Source organism: Nelumbo lutea, chromosome 4, assembly GCF_056320005.1.
Source record: "Nelumbo lutea isolate HS-2025 chromosome 4, American lotus-T2T, whole genome shotgun sequence".
Taxonomy (NCBI): domain Eukaryota; kingdom Viridiplantae; phylum Streptophyta; class Magnoliopsida; order Proteales; family Nelumbonaceae; genus Nelumbo; species Nelumbo lutea.
This window is the reverse complement of record NC_142687.1, coordinates 96976046-96982288: the sequence shown is the minus strand read 5'-3', so window position 1 is coordinate 96982288 and position 6243 is coordinate 96976046. Positions and strand designations below refer to the sequence as shown.

General features: G+C 36.8%; 1 non-coding gene and 1 pseudogene across 1 annotated transcript; one reads left to right on the top strand and one right to left on the bottom strand.

The window, feature by feature from the left end:
- Positions 1 to 673: 673 nt before the first annotated feature.
- Positions 674 to 780, bottom strand: LOC148862050 (small nucleolar RNA R71). The gene has a single exon (XR_016095179.1). It is a non-coding gene; the product is annotated as a small nucleolar RNA R71 (small nucleolar RNA).
- An 802-nt stretch (positions 781 to 1582) lies between these two features.
- LOC148862049 (uncharacterized) lies at positions 1583 to 5232 on the top strand (annotated as a pseudogene).
- The last annotated feature ends 1011 nt before the right edge of the window (positions 5233 to 6243 follow it).

Below are 6243 nucleotides of genomic sequence, written 5' to 3'. Positions count from 1 at the left end.
GAGATAAAATTTGGCACCGTTACCGGGGAATCCAAACCAACAACTGAGTTTGAACATTCTTTATTTCTCTTTTATTTCCTTTATTTGTTTCGTTTTCTTTAGTTGTATTTTATTTTCTTAATCTTATTTTCCTTTTCTTCTTTTTGTAAGCCAAAAAAAAAAAAAGCTGAGGGTATATGAATAGACCAAGGGACAAAAGAGGGAGATTTGCTAGACATATACAAATAAACTCACTACCACTCCCTAAAGAAGTAGTATCTACTCATCTAGTTCATCCTCTGATTCTAAAACCATGAGTCAACATGAGGACAACCCTACTAGGCCTTTGAAATACTACCTGCACCCCACCCGAATAGCCACACCATCATGCATTATGTTTCCTCCGAATACACCACAATTTGAATTCAAACTTGGAATGATCAAATTCTTGCCTAATTTCCATGGTTTAGACAGTGAGAGTCTATATGTGCACATTAGGGAATTTGAAGAGGTAGTGGCCACCTTTCATAACCGAGTTGATATTGCAAACATTGTTAGGTTAAAATTTTTTCCTTTTTCCTTGAAAGAGAGAGCTAAGAGTTGGCTATATTCTTTAAGACCGAGATCCATAGGTACATGGGCGGAGATGACCCAAACTTTCTTTAACAGGTACTTCCCGCACCACAAGACCAACAACCTTAAGAGACAGATCTCAACCTTTTGTCAAAAGGATAGTAAAACCTTATACCAAGCCTGAGAGAGATTCAAAGAGCTACAGAACCTGTGTCCACACCATCGGTATGAAAGTTGGAGGCTAGTTAGGTACTTTTATGAGGGATTAATCAGTAGGGAGCGCCAATTCATAGAGATGATGTGTAATGGGGAGTTTTTGCAAAAGGATCCTAAAGAAGTCATAGATTACCTGAATGAGTTAGATGAGAAAGCCCACACATGGATTGGACCTAGTGCTACTGATAGTACTAATAGGTCACATCCAACTAGGATTTACCATCTTAAAGAGCAAGACAACCTCAAAGCTCAATTAGAAGTTGTAACTAGGAAACTTGAGGCCTTAAAAATGAGAAATAATAAAGTCACCCACACGGTTGCCAGGGTAGAAACTCAAACTTCATCTTTTGTCTGTGGGGGATTGGATCACTTAGCTCAGGATTGCCCAACTTATGGTCAAATGAGAGAGGTTTATGAAGAACAGTGTAATGCCTTAGGAATGTAAAGGAAACCTTTCTCACCCTATTCAGAGACCTATAACCGTAGCTAAAGGAACCATCCCAATTTTAGTTGGAAGGATCAAAAGCAACCCACATCATCCAACAACAATTGGAGTGTAGAGGCACAACCATCCATATTTCATCATGCACCCTAATACAATGCTCGACCGAATAGGAATCCTTTAGAAGGAGCACTTCAAGCATTTATAGCGGTACAGAATAAGACTAACCAAAAGTTTGAATATGTTCTTGCGCAGGTGGTTGAATAGAACAATGATATCAAGAGTCAGATAACTAAGCTTACCAATGCTCTTACTATACAAGAGAGAGGCAAAATTACATCTCAGCCTCAGACCAATTCGAAGGGGTCACATATGGTACATGGATCCAATTCTGATTCGAAAAACATTAAAGGGGTCTACGCCATCACTACTCATAGTGGTAAGGTTTTAGATAGGCCTTTGCCAAACCCATCTCTCACAAATGTCACCACTTCGAGTAGAAATGAAGATACCCCCTCAAAAGAGCCAGAAAAGGAGGTTACGATTCAAGTGCCCTTTCCCCAAGCTCTTAGATCTGGAGGAAAAATTTCAGACAACCAATGTGAGATTTTAGAACATTTGAAAGAATTTAAGATTATTCTACTTTTGTTGCATGCGATTAAACAGGTACTAGCTTATGCCAAGGTGATCAAGGATCTATATACCGTGAAAATGAGACACCATGCCATGAAAACTGCATTTCTGACAGAACATGTAAGTGCGGTGATTGAGCAGAGAACACCGCCAAAGTACAAAGATCCAGGGTGCCCCACAATTTCCTGCCATATTGGGACACAAGAATTCGATCAAGTTCTCTTGGACCTTGGACCTTGGACCAAGTGTAAATTTAATGCCTTATTCAGTTTACTTGCAATTATGTCATGGGGAGATAAAACCCACGTCCATGGTGTTACAGTTGATGACCATTCTATTCGGAAACTAGGGGGGATAGTGGAAGATGTTTTGCTTTAGATCGATAAATTATATTATCTTGTTGATTTTCTGGCTTTAGATATCCAATCTGTAGCTGACAGTGAGTCGAAGATTCTGCTTATTTTAGGAATACTATTCCTTGCTACAGCCAATGCTCTTATTAATTGTAGGAATGGTTTGGTGAAGCTTTCATTTGGGAATATGACTCTTGAGGTGAACATCATGTTAGGAAGCAGCTCCGAGACGAGGACGAGTGCTATCATACCTACATGACAGACTCTCTCATTACAAAGGAAGTAGATGAAAGGAAAAATTCTGAATCTTTAGAATATCTCCTCTGTAATTCTGATTTGAATTATGAATTTTTGTTTTATCCTATTAATGATGTTTCTAATGTTTCCTCTATTTCTAATCACACGCAGGATAAGCAAAAGAAGTTTTGGAAATCACGCTTTGAGGAGTTGTCATGTTAGAGAGACCAACTGAATCCATCTTCTATGGAGACACCTAAAGTGGAGTTATCCCCACTACCTAAAGGATTGAAACATGCATTTTTGGGACCCGGTGATACATTTCTTGTTATAATATCTTCTGAACTTAGTGTTGAGTAGGATGAGAAATTGATAAATCTGTTAAGAGAACATAAGGATGCACTAGGTTGTACCATAACTGACATTAAAGGTAAAAACCCACTGATATGTTCCCATAGGATTCATTTAGAAGAAGGAACTATCCCACGTTGAAACCCCCAAAGAAGATTGAACGTAATAATGAAAGTTGTTAAAAATGAGGTCTTAAAACTATTAGACACAGGAATCATCTATCTTATATCTGATAGTAAATGGGTTAGTCCTACAAAGGTTGTGCCAAAGCAATTAGGAGTCACAGTAGTTGAAAATGAGGAAGGAGTTCTTGTTCCCACTAGGGTAGTAATTGGGTGGCATATATGCACTGACTATAGGAAATTAAACGTAGCCACTTAGAAAGACCATTTTCTATTGCCATTTATTGATCAAATCTTAGAACATGTGGCTAACCATCATTTCTAATGCTTTTTTGATGGTTATTCAGGCTATTATCAAATTGAGATAGCTTTAGAAGATCAGCATAAAACTACTTTTACATGTCCTTTTGGTACTTATGCTTTCCGTAGGATGCCATTTGGTTTATGTAATGCCCCATCTACTTTTCAACGTTGCATGCTTAGTGTGTTTTCTGATATGGTTGAAAAATGCATGGAAGTCTTTATGCATGATTTGACTTTTTTTGGTGATTCTTTTGATTCATGCTTAATTAATTTGAACACTATTTTGATTAGGTACGAAGAAAAAGGACTTGTGCTTAACTGGGAAAAATTCCATTTCATGGTGTCTTCAGGTATAGTTTTGGGACACATTGTGTCTGAAAGAGGAATAGAGGTTGACAAGGCCAAAATGGAGTTGATCTCTAAATTGCCCACTCCCAAAACGGTAAGAGAAGTCTGGTCTTTTCTCAAACATGTTGGTTTTTACCAGAGGTTCATATAAAATTTTTCTGCTATAGCACGACCATTATGCAACCTCCTAGTCAAAGATGTTGAGTTTGATTGGACCCTAGAGTGTGAAGAAGCTTTTAGAACTCTCATCACTAAGCTAAGCACTGCACAAACCATGCAATCACCAGATTGAAATCTTCCATTTGAGATTATGTGTGATGCTAGTAACTATGTAATGGAAGTTGTTTTAGGCCAACAAAGGGAGGGGAAGCCCTTTGTTATTTATTATGATGGTAGAACTTTTAATAATGCTCAAAGGAATTATTCTACAACTAAAAATCAGCTACTAGTTATTGTTTTTGCTTTAGATAAATTCTATGCTTATCTCATTGGTTCACCTATTACTGTGTTTACTGACAATGCAACCCTTAAGCACATTCTTTCTAAGAAGGACGCTAAGGCTCACTTGATTAGGTGGATTTTGCTTTTGCAGGAATTTGATCTAATGATCAAGGATAAGAAGGGTGTTGAAAATGTGGTGGCTGATCATTTGTCTCGATTAGAGTTCAATAATTCTGCTGATGGTGATTCACCCATTCGGGATGACTTCCCCAATGAGCATTTGTTCACCGCTAGCCAAGTGCCATGGTATGCCCACATCGTTAACTACTTGGTTTAAGGTGAAGTTCCATCGAACTGGAGTGCACAAGATAAGCGTAAGTTCTTGGTTGAGGTAAGAATTTTTTTTTGGGATGATACCTACTTGTTTCAGTATTGCCCTGACCAAATCATGAGGCGTTGTATTCCAGAAAGTGAGATTAATAGTGTCCTTAATTTCTATCATTCTGAAGCTTGCGGTGGCCATTTTTCTATGAAGAAGATTGCCGCAAAGGTTTTGCAAAGGGTCTTTACTGGCCAACTTTGTTTAAGGATACTAATGCCTTTTACCATTCTTGTGATAGGTGCCAAAGGTTAGGTACATTAACTCGTCGTCACATGATGCCCCTTAACCCCATCTTATTTATTGAGATTTTTTACTGTTGGGGTATTGATTTCATGGGGCCATTTTTGCCTTATTTTGGTTATCTTTATATTCTGCTTGCTGTTGACTATGTCTAAATGGGTTGAAGTTGTGTCGTGTTGTAGTAATGATAACAAAGTTGTTGTTAAGTTCTTAAAAGAAAATGTGTTATCTTGGTTTGGTACGCCACATGTGATCATTAGTGATCAAGGAGCATATTTTTGTAATCGTTCTTTTGAATCTTTGATGCATAGGTACGACGTTATTGACAAGATGTCAATTGCTTACCATCCATAGACCAATGGCCAAGCTGAGCTAGCTAATAGGGAGGTCAAGAAAATTTTGGAAAAGATGGTCAACTTGAACCGTAAAGGTTGGTCTTTACGCCTTTCTAATGCACTTTGGGTGTACCATATTGCTTATAAAACTATCATTGGAATGTCATCATACCGACCCATTTATGCGAAAGCATGTCATTTACCTATAAAGCTTGAGCATAAAGCTTATTGGGTTGTTAAAGCACTTAATTTTAATTTAAATGCTACAAGTATTTAAAGGAAGTTACAATTGTTAGAGATAGAAGAACTGAGGAATGATGCATATAATAATTCTAGGATCTACAAAGGCTAAACTAAAAGCTAAGATCTAGATGGATAGGTCCATTTGTGGTGAAGCGAGTCTTTCCTAACGGTGCTGTTGAGATTGAGGATCCAACTGAGGAAATCACTCTTGTATCTCCGGTCTACAATTCTTAATCGGGTTCTATCTTTTTGCACTATCACTTTTATTTTTTTCTTTTATTATTTTTTTTATGTTTTCTTTTTCTAGTTGATATATTTGCAGATCCGTCTCAGTCCATCGCTCAAGTTGGGGGTGGTAGCATTGCATGCACATAATATACACACTTTTTATATATACATTCTTCTTGTGTGGAAGAGAGACAACCAACACTTTACTTATTATTTTTATTCTGGTAGTTTTTGTGTGAATAAGTTTGCATTGCATGCTTAAGAAGCTTAGGTTGGATTTTTTGCTCTATCTAGGTATGATTTCAAAATTGTTTGATTTAAGTCACTTTTCTATCTTGATTATCAAAGAATAACTTCTAAAAACTTTTTATGCACAATACTAAGCTTTGTGGTTAGATAGATGTTTAATATATATAGCTAAGAGAATTGTCATATTTAAGTGCACATTTTTCTAGACTCACACATCTTTTGTGAGTGAGTAGAGAGTTGAGGAAACAACTTATGAACTTTCATTGATCTGTTGAATTGGTTAGTTGTTGTTTAGAATGGCATTACTTGGTTTAAGGAATGTTTGGATGATAAGCTGAAGGATGATATTAGTCAATTTCCAAAGAAAAAAAGAAAAAAGAAAGAGGGGGAGTTAGTTCGTGTTATGTTATGTGAAGCCTTTGGAATAACATGTGTAATATTAATTGTGTGAGAAAAACTGCACTTTCCCTACTTTGTGTTATCAAAAAAAAAAAAAAAAGAGAGAGAGAAAAAGAGAAAAAAAAAGAGAAATTTTTTTTGAAGAAGACTCAGTACAATAAAGTCTTCC